The following is a 27,072-nucleotide window of genomic DNA, read 5'->3' as shown; positions in this document are numbered from 1 at the left end:
TGCATTCCCACCAGCAGTGTAAGAGGGTTCCTCTTTCTCCACATCTTTACCAGCATCTGTCGGTTCCCGACTTGTTAATTTTAGCCATTCTGACTGGTGTGAGGTGGTATCTCATTGCAGTTTTGATTTGTATTTCCCTGATGCCGAGTGATGTGGAGCATTTTTTCATGTTTGTTGGCCACTTGGATGTCTTCTTTGGAGAAATGTCTGTTCATGTCTTCTGCCCATTTTTGATTGGATTATTTGTTCTTTGGGTTTGATAAGTTTGATAAGTTCTTTACAGATCTTGGATACTAGCCCTTTAACTGGTAAGACATGTGCAAATATCTTCTCCCATTCTGTAGGGTGTCTTTTGGTTTTGTTGACTTTTTCCTTTGCTGTGCAAAAGCTTTTTATCTTGATGAATTCCCAATATCCATTTTTGCCCTTGCTTCTCTTGCCTTTAGTGATGTGTCTAGGAAGAAGCTGCTGTGGCCGAGGTCGAAGAGGTTGCTGCCTGTGTTCTCCTGTCTCACATTTAGGTCTTTCATCCATTTGAGTCTATTTTTATGTATGGTGTAAGGAAGTGGTCCAGTTTCATTCTTCTGCATGTGGCTGTCCAATTTTCCCAACACTATTTGTTGAAGAGACCGTCTTTTTTCCATTGGATATTCTCTCCTGCTTTGTCGAAGATTATGTGATCATAGAGTTGAGTCCATTTCTGGGTTCCCTATTCTGTTCCATTGATCTATGTGTCTGTTTTTGTGGCAGTACCATGCTGTCACAGTGTACATTTTAACCTACCACAATCAGCCATCAAATAAGGCTTTAGGATTGCACACACAAGAGCCCTACACTCCTTCTCCTGGCATTCTTGGTGTTCTTGTCAGACATGCTACTTCTATATATAAGCCCTATAATGCACTGTTGGTTTTGCTTTTTTTTCTTAAGAAAAAAATTTTTTTAAGATTTTATTTTTACATAACCTCACCCCCAACGTGGGGCCTGAACTCATGACCAATATCGAGAGTCTCGTGCTCTATGGACTGAGCCAAGAAGGCGTCCCATTGTTTTTCCTTTAAATAGACGATTGTATTTTAAAGTAATATAAAAAGTATTTTCCCCATACAGTTACAATCTCCAGTGTCTGTCCTTTCTCTACGTAGACCCAGATTGCCATCTGGTGTCATTGCTCCTCTGCTCTGAGCTTCCTTTACCGTATCCTGTGATGAAGATCCACTGGCCATGAATTCTTTCAGCTTTTTACATCTGAAAAATTTTTATCTCATCTTCACTTCTGAAAGATATTTTTGCTGGTTTAGAATTCTAGGTAATACTTCCCTTTCTGTACTTTAAAGCTGTTCTTTCTCCATCTTCTCGCTTCCATTGTTTCTGATGAGAAGTCTGCTGCCTTTGTCGTTGTTCAATATGTAATGCATCTTTTTGTCTGACTATATTTTTCTTTTAACCATTGTTTTCAGTGATACAATGATGATGTGTTGTGGTGTATTTTCTTCATCTTTCTTGTGCTTGAGGCTTACTGAGCTTGGATTTGTGGGTTTATCGTTTTCAACAAATTGCACATTTTCCAGCCATTAATCCTTCAAATATCTTCCCATATTTCCCATGCCCATTCTCTCTTTCAGGGACTCCAATGACACATACACATGCAGTGGGCCATGTGATTAAAGCTGTTTCAAGGCTCACTGACACAGTTCTTTCTGGATACCTTCTATTGCTATATTCTCAAGTTCATTAATCTTTTCTCCTACGGTGTTTCATCTGTTACTAAGCCTCATGTGATGTATTCTTCATCTCAGACAATGTAGTTTGCAACTCCAGAAGTTCATTTGGGTTTTTTTACATTCTGTGATTCTTCTTAACACGTTCATGCTTTCCCCTATTTTCTTGAATATGCAGCATATAGCAATAACAACTGTGTTAATGTCTACCTACTAATTCTACTATATGTGTCATTTCTGAATCTGTTTCTATTTATTTATTTTGAACCTCATCATGGACGTATTTGCTTGCTTCTCTCTCTGCATGCCTGGTGATTTTTGACTAGATAGTAAACACAGTGAATTTTACTGTATCAGGTAATGGGTGTTGTTTTACTCCTTCAAATATTTCTGAGCTTTGTTGTGGGCCATAGTGAACTTATTTAGGAAGAGTTTGGTCCTTTCAAGGCTTGCCTGTAAGATTTGGGAGATGGGATCTGAACACCTTTTTTTTTCTTTTTTTTTTTTAAGATCTAATCGGCTTTATTAAGTGATTCATGAATCAGGCAGCATCCTGTTTGGCAAGTAGAGAGATGCTCCCAGGATCAGAGCACCTTTAATCCTTCCCACTACTGAGGCAATACCCTTGTAAGTGCACTGTGCGTTACAAGATTTTCCCACTCTGGCTGGTGGGAACACAAACTGTTTGGGGCCCTGAATGTGCTCCAAAGATTGTTCCACTACTTACTTCCTGGGTTCCTTCCTTGATACACAGAGTTTCCACATATGCATGTGCTCATGAATACCCAGCTGAATATTCAAGGAGAACCCTGCGTGGCTCTCCAGAACTCTTTTTTGCTTTGCAGCCCTCTCTCGTCTGGTACTCTGCCCTGCAAATTCACTTTGGCCTCCCCAAGTTCTCAGCTGGGTCTCCTCAACTCATGGAAACCACCAGGTTCTCTTTGGGCTACTCCCCCCTTTCTTCCTAAACCATGGCCTTGCAAATTCTCTCCAGACAGTAAGCTTGGCCAACCCTAAGCTTGTTTAATTTATTTTCTGTCTCTCAGGGGTCACTGTCCTGCACTGCCTGCTGTCCAGTGTTGGAACACTGTTGTTTAGTTTGTTCTTCATTTATTTGTTTAAGGCAGGAGGATAAATCCAGTCCAATTTCATTAATATTATTTTTTTAAAGATTTTATTTATTTGACAGAGATAGAGACATCCAGCAAGAGAGGGAACACAAGCAGAGGGAGTGGGAGAGGAAGAAGCAGGCTCCCAGCAGAGGAGCCTGATGTGGGGCTCAATCCCAGAACGCCGGGATCACGCCCTGAGCCGAAGGCAGGCGCTCAACCGCTGTGCCACCCAGGCGCCCCGATTTCATTAATATTCTTAAAAAATAAATGTACCAGAATAAACAGTAAACAAGTGTCATCCCCCATATCCTACGCACACATAAAATATATTTATATAAAGTATTTATTTACTTACTTACATAAGATGCTATGTTGTAACCCAGAAATCTTTCCACAAGAGAATATACTTATTCCTAAATTAGAAATATTGCTGAAAACACTTGAGAATGCCACCAACAATTGAGTTCTACACCTATAATGTAAGCTATTTTACCCTTTCTGAGTAAACTGGTTTTCCACTCTGGTATAAGCTGTCGTTTGTGGCCAATGTGTATGTGTAATAAAAGATACCAAATTCATTTTCTTCCTAGGCTTATCTCCAGTTCTAAAAGTAATTTCCGAAAAAGAAACTGCAAATTCAACATGAAAAACTCAGACTTACTATTTAAAGACTTTACAGGTAAACTTATTAGAGACACAAAGAAAACATGGCATCTTAGAGCATAAAAACACTAAAGGTGGTCAGGTGATAGTGGCACATCTGTCATACAGCTCACAGAAGGCTAAAGCCAGGATTCTCATGTACACAAAACACAAAACAAATGTGCCTGTTTTTGCCCCATTAAACATCTCCTGCCTCGGACTACACAACTGTCTCTTCCTGAATGGTCCCCAGCCCACAGGTCTGTCTGCTTTCCACATATATCCTACCTCCTGTCGAGATGATCTTTCATACCACACATGTGAGCAGAATATTCCTCTGCTCTGAACCCTTCAATAGCTCCCCTGACTAAAAGGATTGAGCATGACTTACAAGGCCCTTGTCACATAGTCGCTTCACGATGACCCAGTTGAGACTCCTCACAATTCCAAACTCCTGTCCCATTCTTAGTACATGCCACTCCCACCCTGAAACACCAATCTCCCCTCCTTTACTAGGCAACTGTTAGGCATCCTTTCAAACCCCACTGTGGGGGCGCCTGGGTGGCTCAGTTGTTGGGCGTCTGCCTTCGGCTCAGGGCGTGATCCCGGAGTCCTGGGATGGAGCCCCACATCAGGCTCCTCTGCTGGGAGCCTGCTTCTTCCTCTCCCACTCCCCCTGCTTGTGTTCCCTCTCGCACTGGCTGTCTCTATATCTGTCAAATAAATAAAATAAAATCTTAAAAAAAAAAAAACCCACTGTGCTATCATTCTTTTTCTGTGAATTTTGCTCTCCTCCAACCTGATCTCCACCCCTCAACCAATACAGCCCCACAAATTACTCCAAATCCTGTACACCCTCCGTACTTCACACAGACCACCTTCAGCTTTCACATGTCCATCTTCTCATTAGACACTCAACAATTTTTAAGTCTCACAAAGCACCCAGCATACGCTAGACATCCAACAAATGTTCAGTGAAGGAAATGAAATGACTAGTTCAAATCAGCAATTCACATTGTGTTCCCCAAATCAATCACGAATTTCCTTCCTTATTTTTACACACGATCTTTTATCAGCTACCTGTGCTGAAGTCCAGGGATGACTGTATGTGTGGTCACTAAAATATCTACAATCTTTTCTGCTTCCTTCCTGAACCCAGCTTTCCCAAAGCACATGCAAGTTCTTTAAGCAAGTGGTACTGTTTGGGAAATAATTACTAACATTAATATGTACACTCTCTTCCAAATAGTTACCAAAAAACTGGTAACAGAATCATGAGTTATGTGTAAAATTACCTTAAGTATTTAATATTTTCTAACATATAATTTATATAATCGCAGAGTAAATATTTAGCAATTTATAGATTTCAAAGGTGTTTCCTAAAAACTCAATAAATATTAATTATATATGATCCCATATTATTACATTATAATAGCATCCTTTTTATAGCTAATGTGGAATTGAGTTTTCTTTAGGATTTACTTTCAGTTTACATATTTAAAAAAGAGAAAGCCTAAAAAACCCGCAACTATTTTTTTAAAAAAAGATATACTTATTTATTTATTTGAGAGAGAGAGAGAGAGAGCACACATGTGTGAGCAGGGGGAGAGGGAGAGAGAGAATCTCCAGCAGACTCCCGGCTGAGCATGGAGCCTGACAAGAGGCTTGATCTCACAACTCCGAGATCACAACCTGAGCTGGAATCAAGCCAGAGTTGGGACGCTTAACTGACTGAGCCAGCCATGCCAGGAGCCCCAACCGTTTTTTCTTATAACTGCAAGTTAACCTCCTGAATTGGCCTACCTATGAACGACTGACCAGTGGTTCTACGTAAGTAAATGGGGTGGCTCTGTGCATTAAGGAACGCACAGTGGTACTGGCTATCTGCCAGAGCCATAGTTACATAAAATGGTTTTAAGTATGTATCTGTTATTAATACGGTTTCTCTATACAGATGAAGTCATGCTCCATGTCTCGTCAACAATGTAACTATTGTTGGTTTTGATCCTACTTATCTGGAAGAAAATACATGTCTCAGCCAGCCTCAGAACCAGCCAGGATGCCAGGGCCAGTTCAGCACCACTGCTCTGTCATCTGGCAGCACAGCAATTCACACATTCAAATATTTACAAAATACTTCAGGTCTCTGCATTTAAGCTCCATACGGCAAAAGAGAAAAATAACTTGAATTTATTAATAGCAGCAAATCACACAGTTGAAAAAAAAGACTTATAGCTCTGAAAGTATGTATTTCTTACGTTCCTCTTCACCAATCTTTAAAATAAAAATAATCTACTATGTTCAAATAACAAGTTGATATCAAAATACTACCAACTTCTCTGGCTACAGTTTGTATCCCCTTTAAAATCTGAAAGTCCCAGTAACCAGTCATTTTGTATCGGGTGTTAATGGTCTTTACAGCAAAACCCAGAAATTTTCTTCCAGAGGGGAAGAAAAAAACACATAAATAGAACAGAAGCTGGGAAAGGCTCTGAATCTGAAACCCTAAGTGGGATAGGCAACATTTGAAAATTGAGTGACCTGAGGTTATTCCAAAAGTAGCCAGCCACTCACACACTTGGCAAGCCCGTCGTCAATATGGCCTTGCTAACCCAGGCAGCCAGGCCCAGGCCAGCCCCCGCCATCCACCCCACTCCTATCACCATCACCACCATTCACGGGGCTACAGGGAGGCACTTGGCCCTAGGATAGCCAAACCAGAGATTAGCCAGTGACCTAAAATAATAACCACAGAAAGTACTTGCTTTTTACAGAATCCTCAACTTCCCATAATACAGACTTTGATAACATTGAGTCGGGTCTCCAGGATTATTACTAAAATTTTTATGATCCAAGAAATTCACAAGGCAGGGAGATGAGTCAGAATAAAAAGGCACAGAAACTTTCATCAAAGGGCTAAGAGTTTGAAAGAACAGGGAGGGGTGCCTGCTGGCAGGAGCTGGAGAGGAAAAGGAGCAGAGGTGCGAAGATCAAGCTGAGGGGAAGCAGAGCGGACACTTACAAGTGAAGGACGTGTGCAGGTGGGTGGCAGCAGGAGGCGGGACACACCGAATATGTATGCGTCAACAGGGCACCCTGGCCAGATGTGCGGGTGCCTGTCAAAGCTCTGTCTCTGTGGGTCTCACAACAAGGGGAAGAACAGAGGCCTCTTGCTAAAACTTTGCAAACATTTAAAGACGATGACAACACTCAGTGCTGCAGAACGAAAGAAGACGGGTAGACCCACATCCTGCTGATGGTGGCACGGAGGCCTAACGGTGTGTTTGAAAACCCACTGGCAGCATGTTTCCATGGGCTCCACGCCATCTGCCTGAAGCTGTGCTCTTTGGCATGCTTACCCATCACTCCTCGCCTAGGCGAAACCTCTGCTCAGGCACCAGGCCCCGCCATCGGCTTGAGGACTTTGTTCTATGGATTCTCCCCTCCATTCTTCGGATCATCAATCTTTCCTTCTTCCCTGCATCATTTCCATGAGGATACAAGCACACTGTTACTACCAGGCTGAAGAAACAAAGCACCCTCTTCAGGATCACGCTTCCACCTCTCCCTACTAACAGCCTCTTTTCCTTCCTTTTCAACTCCTTCAGAGCTGTCCACCCTAGCTCTTTCTAAGAGAAATAAAACACAAGCCACAAATGTGAGCTATGTGGTCAGTTAAAAAACAAAAACAAAAAAACAAAAAACAGAAACAACACTGATCAAAACAAAATACCACATCACAAGCATCAGAATGGCCAAAATTCAGGACACACTGGCGAGGGTGTGGAACAACAGGAACTCTCATTCACAGCTCGCAGGAAGGCAGAATGGTGCAGCCACTTTGGAAGATAGTTTGGCAGTTTCTTACAAAACTAAACATACTCTTACCATATGATCCAGCAATCGTGCTCCTTGGTATTTACCCAGAGGAGCTGAAATCTTTGATCCACACAAAAATTTGCATATGAATGTTTACAGCACCTTTACTCAAAATTTCCAAAACTTGGAACCAACCAAGATGTCCTTCAGAAGGTGAATGGATAAACTATGATCTATCCAGACAGTGGAATATTATTCAGTACTAAAAAGAAACAAGCTATCAAGTCAAGAAAAGACATGGAGTAATATGCACATACTAAGGGAAAGAAGCCAATCTGAAAAGGCTGCACACTGTATGATTCCATCTACAGGACATTCTGGAAAAGGTGAAGCCACAGAGACACCAAAAGATCAGTTGTTACCAGGGTTTGGGGGAGGGAGGGATGGAAAGATGGAACACAGAGGATTTTGAGGGCAGTGAAACTACTCTACGTGATACCCTCAATAATGGATACGTGTCATTTTACATTTGTACAATACCAAGTGTGACTCCCATTGGAAACTATGGACTCTGGTGATGATGATCTGTCAATGTAGGTTTATCAACTATAACAAATGTCCCACTCTGGTGGGGGATGCTGACAGTGTGGGAGCACGTGCATCTGTGAAGACAGGGGAGCGGAACATGGGAACTCCCTGTACTTACTGATCAATATTTCTGTGAACCTAAAACTGCTCCAAAAAATTCTGTAACTATGTATGATGAAAGATACTAGACTTATTGCAGTGATCATTTTGCAATATATACAAATATTAAATCATTCATTAGATTGTACACCTGAAACTAATATAATGTTATATGTCATCATACCTCAGTAAAAAAATATATTTTTTAAAGAGGAAAGTCAAATGCAATTTTAGATAGCTTTAAGCTAATCCCCAAACCAACAAAAGACAGAGCTGCCCATCCACATCGTCCAAATGTGGCCACTGTGCACTTGAAATACAGCAAGTCCAAACTGAGATCATAAAATACCCAATATTAAAGACCATAAAATGCCCAATCATAAAATACGTACCAGACTTCAAAGACTAGGTATGAAAAAAGGAATGTAAATATTTCAGTAAAAATATTTATACTGATTCCATGCTGACATAATATTGTGGCAGTGCTAAGTAAAAGACACTAGGTAAGGGGCGCCTGGGTGGCGCAGTCGTTAAGCGTCTGCCTTCGGTTCAGGGCGTGATCCCGGCGTTATGGGATCGAGCCCCACATCAGGCTCCTCCGCTGGGAGCCTGCTTCTTCCTCTCCCACTCCCCTTGCTTGTGTTCCCTCTCTCGCTGGCTGTCTCTCTCTGTCAAACAAATAAATAAAATCTTTGGGAAAAAAAAAAAAAAGACACTAGGTAAAACTGATTATATGTATTTCTTTTTACTTTTATAACACGGTTACTGAAAATTTTACAATTACATGTGTGGCTTACATTCCCCTTCTGTTGAGCAGTACTGGGCTGGAGAGTCACTACTTCTCCCTTTTCCCATCTTCTATGAGTGCTAATAAAGAATAAGACATCTAACCCTGGGCAGTAGAAGGAAATGAACCCACAAGGAATAATTACAAATAGGAAAAAGAACAGCTAGAAAATCAGAATTTGACTACAGCTGACAAGAACTCTACGTACTTGGGGCACCTGGGTGGCTCAGTCATTAAGCGTCTGCCTTCGGCTCGGGTCATGACCCCAGGGTCCTGGGATCGAGCCCCACATCGGGCTCCGTGCTCAGCGGGAAGCCTGCTTCTCCCTCTCCCCCTCCCCCTGCTTGTGTTCCCTCTCTCACCTCCTCTCTCTCTGTCAAATAAATAAAATCTTAAAAAAAAAACAAAAAAACTCTACGTATTAATGTGTAATTGTTTTAGACCCCAAAGTCTTCTAACACAGAAATTTAAAACTACTGTAATGTATAAAGTTTTTTTAAAATACCAACTTAGACAAAATATCTGCAGTACAGAGGCAATACACTAACTTCCTAAATATGTAGAGCAGCCCCTAATCATCCCAATAGCCCTCTACTGTTTGTGCATCACCATCCTCACTTCACTGAAGAGAAAATTAAGGTGCTGAGTTTAAGGAACTTGTCCATGCTAGTAAGTATCAGAGCAAGAATTCAAACCTAGGTAAGGCAGGGGCACCTGGGCAGCTCAGCCAGTTCAGCACTCAACTCTTGATTTTGGCTCAGGTCATGATCCCAGATCGAGCCCCACACTGGGCTCCTTGCTCAGCAGGGAGCTTGCTTCTCCCTCAGCCCGCCACTACCCCTGCTTGTGCTCTCTCTCTTTCTCTCTCACTCTCCCTCCCTCTGACAAAAATAAAATCTTAAAAAAAAAAAAAAATTGGTGTCTTTATGATCTCTGTTGAAGGAAAACATCTTTAAGTAATATATCAAAAGCACTAAAGCATAAAGAATGAATAGCTCTATTTTTTTTTTAAGATTGTATTTATTTATTTGTCAGAGAGACAGCACAAGAAGGGGGAGCAGCAGGCAGAAGGAAAGGGAGAAGCAGACTCTCCGCAGAGCGGAGAGCCTGACATGGGGCTCAATCCCAGGATCCTGGGATCATGACCCAAGCAGAAGGCAGACGCCCAACCTACTGAGCCACCCAGGGGTCCCTACTTAAAATTAAAAATTCTATTCAAAGATCAAACTTTCCCTTTTATGAATAGGTCTGTTATCCAGATGGCTCAGTTGGTGGAGCATGCAACTCTTGATCCTGGGGTTGTAAGTTTGAGCCCCAAGTTGGTACTAGAGATCATTTAAAAATAAAATCTTAAAAAAAAAATAAAAAGCTAAAATTGTAAGACTTTAATACGAAAACAAAAAAAAAATATTCCCAACCTTGGAGACAGAAATGATTTCTACTTAAAGTAGATAGGGGGCGCCTGGGTGGCTCAGTTGGTTAAGCCTCTGCCTTCCGCTCAGGTCATGATCCCAGAGTCCTGGGATCAAGACCCATGTTGGGCTCTCTGCTCAGCAGAAGCCTTCTTCTCTCTTTCCCTTTTTTAAATCTTGGGGCGCCTCGGTGGCACAGCGGTTAAGCATCTGCCTTCGGCTCAGGGCGTGATCCCGGCGTTATGGGATCGAGCCCCACATCAGGCTCCTCTGCTATGAGCCTGCTTCTTCCTCTCCCACTCCCCCTGCTTGTGTTCCCTCTCTCGCTGGCTGTCTCTATCTCTGTCAAATAAATAAATAAAATCTTTAAAAAGAAAATAAAAAAAAAATAAAGTAGACAGACGATTTCAACCTTGGGGTAGACAGAGATTTCTTACGACCCTAAAAAGCACTAATGATAAAAGAAAGAATTGAAAAAACGGACCTCATCAAATTTAGTAAAACTTCTGTTCCTCAAGACATGGTTGCTTCTGACTTCTGCCCCAGGATGGAAAGAGCTGGGGCGGTGGGAGGGGAACAATGCTCCCATACTTACAATGAAAACCAACTAATTTCAAGTCCATTACTTTTTTTGAACCTATCAGGCAACTGAGGTCACAAAGCAAACTGGCCCAAAAACTAAATGCCTGCAATGAAAGAGCATACACTCACCTGAGACAGATGCAATCAGACACTGGCAAGATGAGTCTGTTGAGAACAGATGACATATTGTGAAGACTGACTGAAAGCTGTCAGGACAATTCCTGGGATCACAGAAATTGGGGAAGTCTGCACCCCTTTGCAACCTCTCTATGAAACCCAGTAGAGGATCACTGAAAGGATCTGAAAGAGCTCTAAAAACTACTGACAGTGGTACAGAACTGGGCAGGAGAACAGCAGCCATGTGGGAGGGGCAAGAAACTCTACCCAGGTCCTTCCCCTCCATCTCCACTAAGGAACAGAAGCCTTAATCTATACAGGGAAGGGCTCTGGTGAACACTCGACAACTCCTGGAGAAGGGGCAGGATTACACAATGAGCCCACAACTTCAGCCAAGGAAGGGACAGGAGAACTGAGCAGGCCATACCCCAAGACTCAGGGTTGCCATACATGTCCAAATAAAAAAAGCTTCAAATAAAAGTTAATTGAAGATTAGTACTAGGAGGGACAGGAGAGGAATAACGGTGTGCAAATACACATTCTGTGAAGCAACACAAATGGGGAAGACTTAAAACTTAGAATTACAGGGATGCCTGGGTGGCTCAGTCGGTTAAGCGTCTGCCTTCGGCTCAGGTCTTGATCCCAGGCTCCTGGGACAGAGTCCAGCATCATCCCTGCTGAGCAGGGAGCCTGCTTCTCCCTCTCCCTCTGTAGCTCCCCCTGCTTGTGCTCTCTCTGTCAAATAAATAAATAAAATCTTAAAAACAAAACAAAACTTAGAGTTGTAGGGGCACCTGGGTGGCTCAGTCAGTTAAGTGTCTGCCTTCGGCTCAGGTCATGATCTGGGGACCCTGGGATCGTACCCCAGGTCAGCCTCTCTGCTCAGCAGGGGGTCTGCTTCTCCCTCTCCCTCTATGTGCTCACTTCCTCTTTCTTTTACTCTCATTCTCTCAAATAAATAAAATCTTAAGGAAAAAAAAAGAACTACAGAGTTCTAGTAAACCACCCTCACACTAGACATAAGCCACCGCTACAGAAATTTGAAGGCTGTGGTATACTGACAATAACCATGGCAACAACAAATCCTAAACCCAGGCCAACTCTTAACAAGAATAATGTAAACTACAGCACTAAAGGCCTAGCAGAAAGAAAACTGTGTCCTTTTCCAGGTATAAAAGTGATATACTTCAGTTTCTACCGTCCTATACAATGTGTGTGGCTTTGAAAAATAATTATAATTTTGTATAACCATACAAAAGGCAAAAACAAACTACACTCCGAAGAGACAAGAGCAATCATCAAACCAAGACTCAGATATGAAGCAGATGTTGGAGCTAACAGGGAATTTAAATAGTTAAAGACTATTAACAGAAAAGGTGGACAACAGATCAGAGGGGTAATTTCTGCAAAGAAATGAACACTACAGAATCAGTGAACCTGAAGATAGGTCAAGTCACCCGAAGTAAAACACAAATAAGAAAAGGAGGTGGGGAACAAACAAGAAGCATGAAACAGTATGAAACATTCTTACTACATGTAATTGTAATCCTACAAAGAGGTGAACAGAGCAGAAGAAATGATGATTGAGAACTTTCCAAAATTAACGAGACACCAAACCACAGATCCAAGCAGCACAGAGAACATCAATTAGGGTAAAATACGAAAACAAAACAAATCTGCCTCATGACATCACTTCCAACCGCTAAAAAAAAAGAGAGAGAGAGAATCTTGAAGGCAGCCAGAGATAAAAGAGACATTACATACAGAAGAACAAAAACAAGAATTACAGCAGACTTCTTGTGAAAAAACAAACCAAACAAACAAACAAACAAACAAAAAACCCATGAAAACCAGAAGACAGTGATTTTTTTAAGTACTGAAAGGGAAAAACAACCACCACCACCTGTTAAGTCAAAATTCTATACCCACCAAAGATATCTTTCTAAAAATAGTGGAGAAAAACTTTCTCAGAAATAAATACTGAAGAAATTCATTGCCAGGAGACTTAACTTACAAGAAATGTTAAAGAAGGTATTTTAGGCAGTAAGAATTTGAATAAGATGAAAACTTGGCTCTACAAAAAGAAATAAAGAGCCCTAAAATTGTAATACAAGTAGAATAAAATCAGTCTTTTCCCTTTTTTAAAGAATTGCACTAAAAGATCACTTTCAAAAGCATAAATAGCAATGTACTGTGTATTTACAGCATATGTAAAAGCAAAATAAATAACATCAATAGCACGAAGAAGAATTGGGAATTTACTGTGTAAGGCACTTATGCAGGCATACCTTAGAGAGACTATGGGTTCAGCTCCAGACCACTGCCAATAAAGCCAGTCAAATGAATTTTTTGGTTTTCCAGTATACTATACAGTAGCATATTAAGTGTGCAACAGCATTACGTCTAAAAAAGTTATGTACATATCTTAATTTAAAAACACTTCATTTTTGGGACGCCTGGGCAGCTCCATCTTTAAGAGTCTGCCTTCAGCTCAGGTCATGATCCCAGGATTCTGGGATCAAGCCCCCGCAACGGGCTCCCTGCTCATCAGGAAGCTTGGTTCTCCCTCTCCCACTCCTTGTGTTCCCTCTCTCGCTGTCTCTCTCTGTCAAATAAATAAAAATCTTAAAAAAAACTTCATTTTTAAATTACCATAAATATTATAAAATACTACATCTATTAAAAAATGCTAACCATCATCAGAGCTTTCAGCAAGCTGTAATCCTTTTGCTGGTGGAGGGTCTTACCTCGATGGTGACGGCTGCTGACTGATCACAGGGGGGCTGCTGAAGGTTGGGGTGTCTGTGGCAGTTTCTTCAAACAAGAGAATAAATTTGCTGCACTGATCGACTCTTCCTTTCCCAAATGATTTCTCTGTAGCATGTGATGTTGCCTGATAGCATTTTACCCACAGTAGAACTTCTCTCAAAATTGGAGTCGGTTCTCTCAAACCCCGCCACCTTATCAACTACGGTTATGCAATATTCTAAATCCTTGTCGTATTTCAACAATCTTCATCACAGCATCGTCACCAGTAGACTCCATCTCAAGAAACCACCTTCTTTGCTCCTCCACAGAAGCACCTCCTCATCCGTTCAAGTGTTATCCTGAGATGGCAGCAGCTCGCTCACCTCTCCAGGCTCCACTTCCAGTTCTCTGGCTGTTTCCGCCACATCTGCAGTGACTTCCTCCGCTGAGCCTTGAACCCCTCAACGTCCTCCATGAGGGCTGGAACCCACTTCTTCCAAACTCCTGTTAGTCTTGATATTGAACCATGGGAACATTTTCTTAATGGCGTCTGGAATGGTGAATCCTTCCCAAAAGATTCTCGACTTACCCAGCTCGAGCAGAGGAATCACCATCTACGGCATCTGCAGCCTTGTGAAGTGTGTCTCTTAAATAGTAAGACTTCAAAGTCAAAATCACTCCTTGCTCCGTGGGCTGCAGAATGGACGCTGTGTCGGCAGGCATGAAAACAACACTGATCTCGCCATACGTCATCAGAGCTCTTGGCTGACCAGGTACAAAGTCAACCAGCGGTAATCTTTCCAAAGGAATCTTTTTCTTCTGAGCAGCAGGTCTCAACAGTGGGCTGCAGATCTCTGGTAAACTGTGCTGTAAACAGAGATGCTGTCGTCCAGGCCGTGTGGTCCGTTTGTAGACCACGGGCAGAGGAGAGGTAGCGTAATTCTTAAGGGCCTGAGAATTTTCAGAATAGTAAATAAGCACTGGCTTCAACTTAAAGTCACCGGCTGCATTAGCCCCTAACAGGGGAGTCAGCCTGTCCCTTGAGCCTCTGAAGCCAGGCGCTGACGTCTCCTGTCTAGCTAGGACAGTCCTAGATGGCATCTTCTCCCCAGATACGGCTGCTGCGTCTACACGGAGCATCTGCTGTTTGGGAGCCGCCTTCACGAGCGATCCCAGCTGGATCTTCTGCAGCACCTGCTACAGCTTCTCCATCAGCACGTGCTGCCACACTCGGCACCTCTGTGTCTCCTTAAACCTCACGAACCCACCTCTGCTAGCTGCAGGCTTTTCTTCTGCAGCTTCCTCACCTCCCTCAGCCTTCGTGGATTGAAGAGAGTCGGGGCCTTGCTCTGGATTAGGCTTTGGCTTTAAGGGAACACTGGGGCTGGTTTGGTCTCCTATCCAGACCACCACCATTTTCTCCCTATCAGCAATCAGGCCGTTTTGCTTTCTTATCATTCATGCGTTCGCTGGAGTACGAGTAGCGCTCTTAACTTTCTTCGAGAACTTTTCCTTGGCGTTTGCGACGTGGCCTTTTGGCACAAGAGGCCTACCTTTTGGCCCATCTCGGCTTTAGACATGCCTTCCTCACTAAGCTTTATCATTTCTAGCGTTTGATTTCAAGTGAGATATGTGTGACTCTTCCTTTCACTTGATCACTTAGAGGCCATTACAATCGGCCTAATTTCCATATTGCTGCATCTCAGAGGACAGGGAGGCTGGAGGGGGAAGAGGGAGGTGGACTGATAGTCCACAGAGCAGTCACAACATACACAACATTTATCAATCAAGTTCACCGTCTTAAAACAAAAGTTCACTGTCCTAATGGGCACAGTTTGTGGCACGCCAGAACAATTACAACAGTAACATGAAAGATCAATGATCACACATCACCGTAACAAATATAATAATGAAAAAGTTTGAAATATTGAGAATCACCCAGCTGTGACACAGAGACACAAAGGTAGCAAATGCTGTTGGAAAAATTGCACCCATAAAAAACCTTGCTCAACACAGGTTGCCAAAAACCCTCACTTTGTAAGAAGCGCAGTATCTGCGAAGCACAATAAAACGAAGTACGCCTGAACTACACTGTGAAGTGGTACAGTGTCATCTGAAGGTAAACTTTGGATGAATTTAAAATGTACCCTGTAAGGGAAGAGAAAGATGTGAGGCACTATGGCAAGAGAAAGTGACGAGTGCCCTTAGTTTTTATGCAGTGGGGAGCACACAGCCATTATCCCACTGGCGGCCCACGACCACTCTTCCCACAGAGATGTCACCCGCTGGCCCGTGGGGCCTTCCGGCCACCTACCACTGGATTCTTGATAAAGTGAAGCTCTTGCTGGCAGAGAAATTGAGGCCTCTGTACAACCACCTGGCAGGTCCCAAACAGTCTTTTCTGGGCTCCAATTATGAAATGGGGGATGGTGTGCGCTGGACTGGCTAACACGGCCAGACCTGCAGAGAAACTCAGCACAGCTCAATCTGCTATTCTGATGGCTAAAGGGTTTATGTGGCCAGGATGCTCACTCATACTTATACTCCAAAAAGCTGGAGTCTATTTGCTATTCATTTCTTTGTGGGGGCAGCAGGAGGTTTTCAGTTCTTTTACGTTTGGAGATATAACCAAGAACTAAAAGCTAAAGCAAACAAATAAGAGTTCCTGACCACCGGAACAATCTAGATGTGGACATAACCACTGGGAGTAATCTGATTTATTATTTGGCTACTGACAAGGTGATATTCACTGTGCTACTGTTTGGAAGGCACCAAAAAAAAAAAAAAAATCAAACTGTAAATTGGGGGCTAATACTTGATTCAACAGAAAAATAAAGCAAACTTTTTTTTTTTTTTTTAAGATTTTATTTATTATTTATGTGACAGAGAGACAGCCAGTGAGAGAGGGAACACAGCAGGGGGAGTGGGAGAGGAAGAAGCAGGCTCCCAGCAGAGGAGCCCGACGTGGGACTCGATCCTGCAACGCCAGGATCACGCCCTGAGCCGAAGGCAGACACTTAATGACTGCGCTACCCAGGCGCCCAATAAAGCAAACTTTTAATAACCAACAAACATATAAAATATACACTGTAAAGCCAAGGCTGGACCCAGCAAGGCTGGCGACATGGAGCCGCTGTACCAGCAAATGCACAAGCAGGTCCGTAATACCTAGTCTCACAAGGGAGGACTTGAGATGGCAAATAGTCTCTGCACTTAGTAGAAGACAAAATCCAAGCAAACATAGATCAGATATTTAGCCATCTAGAACATCTGGAGATTTTGTCCAGCAAGGAGCCCTCTAACAAAAGACAGAACGCCAAACTTCATTTTGACCACTGAAAGTATCATGTCCAGCACATGTAGACCGCTTGGAAACTTCCAGCATTGGTGATACACAAGGGAGCAGGAGCGATGGCAAGAGGAGCTTCCGTATCACACTTCCACCACTAACGACTCAGATACCGCCATCCTAACAGATGACTCACAGCAGTTCAACTCTTCCCTCCAGAAAATTCACCACGGCAGAGATGACCTCACTGGAGTCCGGCGCAGTATTCTGGAAGGACTGAGGGCCTAGAGACTGACCTTGAAGGAGGCTCAGAAGAAGATTCCTGACACTGCCAACATGCTGAACTTGTTACAGCATGAGGGGAGAAGCAGGCTTTCCAGAACAAGTACTTGAGAATTGGTGGGATGCTGCTCACCTGTTTGGTCATGTTCCTCAGAGTACAGTACCTGACATGAGCCAGCCAAGCCCACCAGCTGGACAACGTTCCCACTGTGTAAGAGTCTGTGTGAGTGTGTGAGAGAGAGAGAGAGGGGAACTCAGAGCCTGCCTTCTGAAATGTATGCCCATCTGAACTGTGAAGACCCCTCGGGAGTAATCGTGATCTGCAATCCAGTGGGAGTTTCAAATCTGCTCTGTTTTCTGTGACACCTTGGTGGGGAAGCTAGTGCCACCAAGAAGCATGGTACTTAGGAAATGAAAGAAGTTCCTGTTCTCTCAAAATAAGTAAATAGAAATTTTTTAAAAATATACACTAAAAACCCAAAGGCAAAAGTATAAAAATATTTTAAGAGGTATGAATACTAAATCCATAGAAGAGAGAAAATGGAATCATAATACATGCTAAATTAAACCAAGAGGCAGAAAAAGAGGGAAAAGAAAACAAGAAATAAATGATCAACAGAAAATAGCTAGCAAGATGGAAGATTTTAATCAAATCCTATCAATAACCATTAATGGCTGCCTGGGGCCAGAGGAGAGAGGAAGAACTGAGTCTTAACTGGGGTGGCGGACATTTGTCAATCCTCCCAGACCTGTGCGTTTAAAATGGGTGCATCCTACTGTGTGTAAATTATACCTCAATAAAGTTTATTTTTCCAAGTAAAGAATGAAAAGTTAGGGGCGCCTGGGTGGCACAGTGGTTGGGCGTCTGCCTTCGGCTCAGGGCGTGATCCTGGCATTATGGGATCGAGCCCCACATCAGGCTCCTCCGCTATGAGCCTGCTTCTTCCTCTCCCACTCCCCCTGCTTGTGTTCCTTCTCTCGCTGGCTGTCTCTATCTCTGTCAAATAAATAAATGAAAATCTTAAAAAAAAAAAAAAAAGAATGAAAAGTTAAAGAAAAAACAAACTACTGAAGTAATTAAGAACGCCCGCTCCGGGCCAGAATGCCCAGCCTCACTCACTGGTGCGTTAACACGGGCATTACTCATCCTTCCCTCACCTCAGTGCTCTCATCCCAGAATACCTGCCTCATCGGCCTGCCCGGAGGAGGCAGTAAGTGCTTCAAGCTTCAGGCTGGCACAGAGTTAGCGGCCATCCAGTGCTGGCCAGCACTATGATTCATAAAGGATGACCATGTTTGCACACAGGATCACATATGGTGGCTCCTTGAGGGCGAGGTCACTCTCTCTGCTCTATTCAAATGAATGTCATCTGACTGAAGACTCACAAAGACTGAATTTTTTAAAATCACTGTGGACCAGAAAGCTCAAAAAGCATTCCACCTATGCACTATATTCTTATCATCTCAAGATATATTTTTTAAATTACTCACTCTGTTTTTCGGGTTAAGATACATTTTATTTTTTAAAGTATCTGCTCTATGTTTTTAGAATTGTTAACTAAAACTAAATCAGAAGAGACTAAGTGATCATGGGCTGAAAGCTCTGGAAGTGTCCCCTCGGAGTAGCTGGCTCTTCTAGATGCTTCTAGCAAAGGGGCTATGGGGTTCCCAGAACCAAACACCTACTCAGATCCATGCTTGGAAACTCTGGGCCAGATCTGCCGAAGATCAACTGCAGTGATGCAAAAGAAACTGCCAAGTAATCACCCCGTTAAAGGTGTCTGTTCTCACCTGATGGTCTGTGGTGAGTGCAAATAAAGGTTAAATGCAAATAAAACATAGTATCAGAAACAAACTGACAGGGGCACCTGGGTGGCTCAGTTGGTTAAGCGTCTGCCTTTGGCTCAGGTCATGATCTCGGGGTCCTGGGATCAAGCCCCATGTCAGGCTCCCTGCTCAGCGGGGAATCTGCTTCACCCTGTCCCTCTGCCTGCTGCTCCTCCTGTTTGTGCACTCTGTCAAATAAATAAATAAAATCTTAAAAAAAAAAGAAGAAAGTAGGGGCGCCTGGGTGGCTCGGTCGTTAAGCGTCTGCCTTCGGCTCAGGGCGTGATCCCGGCATTATGGGATCGAGCCCCACATCAGGCTCCTCCGCTATGAGCCTGCTTCTTCCTCTCCCACTCCCCCTGCTTGTGTTCCCTCTCTCACTGGCTGTCTCTTACCTCTGTCGAATAAATAAATAAAATCTTTAAAAAAAAAGAAATAAATTGATAGATACACGCCTGACGGTTAGAAAATATTCCATTTTTCCTACATTGCTACCTCTGTACGGTTCAGTCTGTGTTTATGGAAGACCTGAAAGGTGCTGGAGATGGATCTGAAGACCACATACATGTTCTGGCTCTTGAGAAAATGGCAGGGGGTGGACAGTTTCAACATCATGAGGAGTACTAATATAAAAAGATGTGCACATCACTACAGAAGCCCCAAGGACAGGAAACGACTCACATCAGACTACAAAGCTAAGAACCAAGTGCCAGGCATTGTGCTCAATGCCATACACATATTTCCTCTGATAACTCTCAGGCTGACCCCAAAGGCAGGCACTACCGTCTCATTTTAAAGATGTGGAACAGACCCATCAGGGAACCCCATCTGACATCACAGAGCTAGGATTCAAATCCAGGCAGTGTGAATCCCACACCTGTACTCACACCACCACAACAGATCTGCCAGTATACCTCCTCCCGCTAGCCGCCTGGAAAGTACCTCTCATCTTTCAGTGCAGCTCAGGCATCTTCTCTTTAAAAGCTGACTCACCCCACTCCCACTCTCTCCCAGTCTGGGCAGTTAGTACTGGCCTCCTCCTGTTCCCACAGCACTTCTCGACCACGCGCTCCTCTCTCTCCCCCAAGAAACTGACCACAGACTTTGTCCCAAGCACATTTCTTCTTCTTCTAACACCTTCCATAATGTCACTCCTACGACAGGCAGCGTCCACGGAATGAACAAGCAGAAGTGGTTTTCAAAGTGATGGCGGCAGACAGGAGATGCTGACACAGCAGCTACGTGGGCTGCCCGTTGGGAGAACTTGTGCAAAACGACCCTGAAATCACACACATGCTGCATAATTAAGTTCTGGCACTGCCACTTCAAAAATGACACCTATGACCAATAACAAAGGAAGAAAATGCAGAGTCTCTTTATAGATGGCTCTAAATGATAACATTGGCACCGGCCAGCAGTGGATGGTTGGAGCTGACCCTCTACTCAGACAGGGTCCTAAAGGCCCAGTAGGAGGGAAAATCACCCGTGAGCACAAGTCTGAGAAGTGTGCTTGCCTGTACACTTTGCCAGGGAGGAGAAATGGCCAGAGAAGCAGATCTACGCCAACGTACTGACGGAAGCTGCTATCTGGCTGGCTGGCCCAGGAACCTGGAAAGAACAAGAAGGGATAACCGGAGGCAGAGGGCTCTAGAGAAGGGGTCTGAGGATGGGCACGGAGCACAAGGAAATCTGTGTCCTCTGTGAATGCTCAGCAATGACAGCCACTGACGAAGCAGCTCTCAGAACTCAGTGAATGAGATTAGGTGCACTGCATGTGCATGTCTCTGAGCTTCTTTGCCCAACACTTGTTCAAATATGCTCACGAACAGAGACATGGCAGCAAGGATGCGAACGATGAATGTGCGCAGTGACATGATCTTCCACGGAGGGTGACCTGGATTTTCCGATGCTAGGCATCTGCAGAGCACAGCTTCCGTGGTGTTTGGTGTTTCGTGCTTGCTCCAGCACTGGACTCACTCAGGGAGCAACAACACAGCTGGGAGGAGCCCCAGGGAGCCTGGACTTGTGCCCCAGCCGCAGTGACTGCTTCCTGCACCCTCTCCTCAGCCCCATGCCTCAGCACATGGAAGGGCTGGCTGCAGGGCTTGCTGCCTAGTGAGCCTACTACCTACCATCCAACCTTGTCCCACACAGTGGCCTGGGGCCGCCCCGGCCCAAGTGATAGACAGAAGTGTGTGCACTAATGAATCATCGAGCCTTACATCGAAAACCGGGGATGTACTGTATGGTGACTAACATAATATAATAAAAAATCATTATTAAAAAAAAAAAAAAAGAAGAAGAAGTGTGTGCGTGCCTGGTTAAGGGGGCTGCTGCTCCAGCAACCAGGTCTGGCGGTGCTTCCCAGATGCCTGCACGCCTGCCCACCTGAACCCTAGAGGTATGTCTCCATGGCGCTCCAAACACAGACACAATGCACCCCAGGCAGCACGCCTACCGGGGGGCTGACTGCCTCTGCATGCCCACCCACCTGCCTCAGCTGGCCTGCACCCCAGACTGATCCTCCTTGCCTAGTGAGTATGGACTAGCTCTGGCCCAGGCAACCCAGCTACAACCATCTGTATTCCAACAAGATATGAACCCCAGTCTTGGGGTGTGGCCCCCTTCCAAATGTATCCTTCCTTGGGGGGTATTATCCCAGCCTGCAGTATACTTTAGAGTTCTCTTTCCAGTTTATGGCTACTCTGTCAAAACTCACTAATTTCTTAATATATTAAATTTCCCTTGTTTAAATTACTATATGGTTTGTCTCCTGATCGGACCCAGACTGATACACCCTGTTCTCCAATGTCACCATCTATGGACTTGCTGTACAACTTTTCACTGTTATGACACAACAATGACCAAAGAGTTTGTTTTAGGATAACAGTGAGGTGATGACCCATAGTCATGACATTCACTCATCTTGTCACATACTCCACCACCCAAAACAGCTGGCTGCAGAGAATGGTGAAATGGCCCACTGGGGACTCACCACATCAAACAGGAGACCTTTGGGGTTAGAGAGCTGTCCCACGAGAGGTAGCTATATATATTCTGCACAGATGCCCAATAGATGGTGCTGCTTCTCCAAAAAAGAAGGGTCCAAATGCAAGTCGCATCTCTTGATTTACGCTTTCTGGACCAATCCAGAAACTTTTTCCTTCCAACCCCCACAACTTTGGGTTCTGATAAGTTTGAAGTCTTAGTACCCAAGAGTTGAATAGTTGTACCAGGTGACAGTAGTTTCAGTACACCTAGTTATCTGGACTTCTGGTACCTCTGAACCTACATGTTCAACAGCACTGACTAGACACTGTGATGGTCAAAGGTAAAGAGAACATGAGACAAGTTGTGGAATCCCAAAAGTATGTCTTTACAAAAATATGTATTTCTGAATTAAGCTTCCTTTTAAAATGTTGACACATCTTCCAAGAATAGCAACATCAATGCTGATAAATTTTTCCAGTTATCTGAATTTATGTCACAAAACAGCATGAAGAAAAATTACTAAAACATTACCCCCAAAACCATATGGTCCCACCCCAAACAAAACTGAGTCAGCTATGACTTTGTTTTCATACACACACATGCTTCTAAATAAAATATGCCTGGAATAAATAGTGCCCCGCTGGTTTAGTCGGCGGAGCACACGACTCTTGATCTCAGGGTTATGAGGTGGAGCCGCAAGCTGGCACAGAAATTACTTTAAAAAAATTGTTTTAATAAACAAACAAATAAGAATATATTGGAATACCTTCACCTCTCAGCACCATTTACGATCAAGGGCAGACTAACCCAAATAGAACAGTAGCAGTGGTTACAAAGAGAAACCGCAAAAAGGCAGCGGTGTCTGGTATAGAGAGACTGGAGCCAGGATACCTGGGTTCAAATCCCAACTCTACCTCCTAATAAGCTGTGTAACTTTGAAAAGTCACTCATCTTTGCAAAACTCATTTTTTTCCTCTTTTTTTTTTTATTTTTAAAGATTTTACTTATTTAAATAATCCGTACCCCCAGCGTGGGGCTAGAACTCATAACCCCAAGATCAAGAGTCACATGCTCCACTGACTGAGCCAGTCAGGTGCACCAGAACTCATTTTCCTTCTTCTGAGAAACAGAGATACCTCATAATGTACGAAAAAATATCAAGTTTTCTTTTTTCTTCTTTTTTTTTAAGTAAGTTCCACACCCAGCATGGAACCCAACGTGGGGCTTGAACTCACAACCCTTAGATCAAGACCTGAGCCGAGATCAAGAATTGGATGCTTAACCAACAGAGCTACTCAGGCGCCCCTAATTTTGTTTATTTTTCTTTACCTTTTTATTGTTTTTTTATAAGATTTACGAATTTATTGGAGAGAGAGAGCAAGCAAAAATGAGTCAGAGGGAAGGGATAGAGAGAGAGAATCTCTCAAGCAGACGCCCCTCCAAGTGTGGAGTCAAGATGTGGGGCTTGATTCCACCACCCACAAGATAGCAACCCGAGCCGCAACCAAGAGATATGGATGCCCAACTGACTGAGCCACCCAAGTGCCCCAAGTTTGTTTATTTTTCAAAGCAACACCAAACCCTATGGCTCCTTAGAAAATATACATGTAAAATACCATACAACTGTGGTGGAAAACTACTCACTGTTCACCCTTAAGCAAGTCATTAACACTGCAAGCCTCAGTTTCCTTATTTGTAAATGGAGTATTAAAAAAAAAATCCACTCAGAAGGTTGTCACAGAATCAAATGAGATATGACAAGTAAAGTGCTTAATAGAGTGTAGGGACATAGTAATCATTAAGGCTAAATGGCAGGTGTTTACTATTAAAATGACAGAATTTTTTAAATGGGCAAAATAAAGCAGGCAAATGCAAATAAAATGAATGCATGGGTAGCAACTTAGAACCAGAGAAACATAAGTGGGGTGCCTGGCTGGTGCAGTCAGTGGAGCACGCAACTCTTGATCTCGGGAGTTTGAGTTTGAGCTCCACGCTGGGTCTAGAGATCACTTAAAAATAAAATCTTAAAAGGAAAAGAAAAACATTATAAGTAACAAGGTTACTCTGTTAATAGGAGGTATACTTTTAATAAAGATATGAAGGTCATAACTCAATATAAAAATAAACATGTTGAATATATAATGCAAAAGCCAGTAAAGTTAACAGATGTTACCAACCATCAAACAGGGCACCTATCGATTTGTAACAAACCAAGTAGAGAAAAACGTAAACGAGAAATTTAAATAAGGCTTAATTGTTGGATTTATGTCAAGATTTACAACTGCACTGAATACTTCTAGTGTTAAACTCCATGAAACACTTGGAAAACCAATCAAATAAGCTACCAAAAAACAAACAAAAACCTACATTACAAAAGACAAAAGTTTACAGGCCATATTCACTTAAAATAAAAAAACAGGGGCACCAGGGTGGCTAAGTTGCTTAAGCGTCCAACTCTTGGTTTCAGCTCAGGTCATGATCTCGGGAGTCATGGGACTAAGACCCACTGCTTGAGATTCCCTCTCTCCCTCCCACCCTCCACCCACTTGTGCTCTCTCTCTCTCACTCTAAAATAAAAGAAAAAATAAATCTTTAAAGTCCCAGTACTTACCTTAGTAACTAACACATAACATGCATGAACTGAGTATGTGCTGAGTGAACAGATTCAGAAAAAACAACAGAATTGAGAACACTATGTATCAAAACTTGAGGTGTCTGGTCAAAGTTGTACTTAAAGTTAAGTTCCTAGCTTCAACAACTAGTATTATTTTGAAGTGAAAAAAAATATTCAGCTCAAGATTAGAAATCAATTCAGAAAGCTGCCAAGCTCCCCAAAACAGGAAATTATTAATAAATATGAAAAGTTAATGACTTAGAATTGTTCAACAATAAAAAGTAGTCAAAATGTGGCAAATCTCTCTGAATTGTATGCTTAAAAATGGTTTAAATGGCACATTTTATGATATATATTTTAACCACTATTAAAAAAAAGATTTTTTTTTTTTAAGAAGGGCAAATTTAAGGGCGGGGATGGATACTGAAAACTAAAAAACAAAACCCACAACAGATTAAAAAAGAACTGTTCTAGAAAGTTTAACAGATGATTATCCCTTAAGAAACAGAATATTCCTGAGCACTAACAATGTGCATACTTCACGGGGTTAATTAAATGCTCTAACACCAGAAACATCTTAGAATCATGAAAAGCACATGATAACAATTAGCATTCATGGAGTCCTACTAAGATTCTCCCTCTCTCATCTACCTCAAACCGCCCACACATTCCCCAAAGCCATGGTTTTAAATTAATTCCTACCACAGTTGCACTATATATGGATGTTCTCCAGTCAGTTTATTTTCTACAACAGACTCCTGACATTCTCAAGGACACCATGAGGACCTTCAAGAAGACCTGCTGTAACAAATCACTAAAACATTTAAATGACCTCCTCAGACCCTTAAGAAACATGTAAGATTAAAGTAAGTTCTGCCTCTAAGTCACACTGCACTTTTGGACATTCTTGTATTAATCCTGGGAGATGGTCACTGTTCACAGGGCAGGAAAACCACAACAAAGCTCAAGTGAAAGGACAGTGGGGTACAGGCTGCCAGCAGCTAAGTGACTTCCAGACAAAACCAGGAGCTTCAAGATTTCCCCTTTTCAAACTAGTGCCTTCACAAAATTGACATCAGAATGGTAACCATTAGTTACATCAAAAATAATGAATATCTGGGGCGCCTGGGTGGCTCAGCCGTTAAGCATCTGCCTTCGGCTCAGGTCATGATTCCAGGGTCCTGGGATCGAGCCCCGCATTGGGCTCCCTCCTCGGCTGGGAGCCTGCTTCTCCCTCTCCCACTCCCCCTGCTTGTGTTCCCTCTCTCGCGGTCTCTCTCTCTGTCGAATGAATAAATAAAATCTTAAAATAATAATGATGATGATGATGATGAATATCTGGAATAATTATTACATGGCCTCCACAAAATTCTGAGGTATTTTAGTTCTCATGTCCACTGAAAGCCTGAGATAATATAATTTTGCCTGTACAAAGTCCAATAAAACTCAAATGACCACATGAAATCCTCAAAAATGCTGTATGGAAATTACTGTCTAAACCACAAAGACTGGTCAGAGAATCAGCATATCACCATCTTAAGTGGCCCTACACCTGTTATGGTACCTTCCCAGCCCCTTAAAACCAAAAGGGCAGGTGCTGCCTGGCCCTGGCCTTTCTGTGCCTGTTTCCTCAACACAAACTGGAGCCAAGAGCACCTCCACTTCAGGTCCCTGTGAGTACAGAGGGAGACACACATATACGGAGGGCACAACAGTGCCTGGCGTGGGAAGTGCTGTAGAAATGCCAGCTGATGGTAACACGTCACTACCAGGTTTGTGGCAGAGCTCCTCAGCAACTAACTGCTTACTGTAAATTAATGCCAAAAGAACAAGACAAATTAATTTCTGACTTCTATCATAGTTCTGGACTGCTGCTGTTTATATCTCATTGCTGTCCAACTCACCTAAAACACAAGCCTCCTGGGAGCAGAAACCACTCCATCCGACACTTCCTTGCAACCCAACCATGCCGAACAATACACAAGATTTACGGACATTCTTAAAAACGTTACAATCCCAGTATCTAGCATGTACCCTACATACCAAAAAACTTCAAGAAATGTTTGCTCCATGAATAAATTTTCATTCTTTCAACTATTTCAGCTTGACGTCCAAGGCTCTGACACCCTTGGTGAGTCTGGCCTTTGCACAAACTGCCAGTGACCAGTAACCACACCTTTGCACAAACTGCCAGTGACCAGATTCTACTCAGTCGCTGGACAGCAACTGTGACTTCTCTCACTTGGGCAAATGCTTGAGGTCTTCTGTGGTTCTCAGTCTGCACAGACAATGCGCTGTCCTTGCTCCCTCCCTCTCCCCTGCATAGACAGGTCAGCACACTCTCTTGCCCAGGGCCTGGGCCAGAAGCATCTCAAGTATTTTGGGGGGGAGGCGGTTAGGAGTGGGGACCCTTAGACAGAGGGAGAGGGAAACTTTTATTCT

At 43.1% G+C, this 27,072-nt stretch overlaps 1 protein-coding gene and 2 pseudogenes across 3 annotated transcripts in view; 2 read left to right on the top strand and 1 right to left on the bottom strand.

Moving 5' to 3' along the window:
* LOC113245700 (E3 ubiquitin-protein ligase RNF4) overlaps positions 1 to 27,072 on the bottom strand; it is a 207,212-nt gene that overhangs the window by 106,156 nt on the left and 73,984 nt on the right. The window contains exon 1 of one of the 3 annotated variants that reach the window (XM_057309837.1): positions 6,835 to 8,109. The exons of the other annotated variants lie outside the window; for them this stretch is intronic. The gene's annotated coding sequence lies outside the window, so the exon portion shown is untranslated. Of the gene's footprint in view, positions 1 to 6,834; positions 8,110 to 27,072 lie in introns of those variants that run through there. 3 annotated transcript variants of the gene reach the window in all.
* LOC123000330 (mitochondrial pyruvate carrier 2-like) lies at positions 15,903 to 16,348 on the top strand (annotated as a pseudogene).
* LOC113245702 (Golgi SNAP receptor complex member 2-like) lies at positions 16,752 to 17,371 on the top strand (annotated as a pseudogene).

Source organism: Ursus arctos, unplaced genomic scaffold, assembly GCF_023065955.2.
Source record: "Ursus arctos isolate Adak ecotype North America unplaced genomic scaffold, UrsArc2.0 scaffold_9, whole genome shotgun sequence".
NCBI lineage: Eukaryota > Metazoa > Chordata > Mammalia > Carnivora > Ursidae > Ursus > Ursus arctos.
This window is presented reverse-complemented; position numbering and strand designations above follow the sequence as displayed.